Below are 327 nucleotides of genomic sequence, written 5' to 3'. Positions count from 1 at the left end.
CCACCAATCCCCCGAAATTTCTGGTCTTGTACCTACAGTAGAAAGGATTATTATTATTATTAGTAGTAGTAGTAGTAGTAGTAGTAGTATCAACATCATTTTAGTTGTAATCATGATCACCTCTTCATCATAACAATCATCACCTACAATCAGCACTGTCATCTATATCATCATAATCCTTGTCGTCGTTGTTGTTGTTCTCCTTCTTCTTTTTCTTCTTCTTCTTCTTCTTCTTCTTCTTCTTCTTCTTCTTCTTCTTCTTCTTCTTCTTCTTCTTCTTCTTCTTCTTCTTCTTCTTCTTCTTCTTTTTCTTCTTCTTCTTCTTCT

The sequence above is a fragment of the Octopus bimaculoides genome, chromosome 26 (assembly GCF_001194135.2).
Source record: "Octopus bimaculoides isolate UCB-OBI-ISO-001 chromosome 26, ASM119413v2, whole genome shotgun sequence".
Lineage (NCBI taxonomy): Eukaryota > Metazoa > Mollusca > Cephalopoda > Octopoda > Octopodidae > Octopus > Octopus bimaculoides.
Note: the sequence above shows the minus strand (reverse complement) of the source record.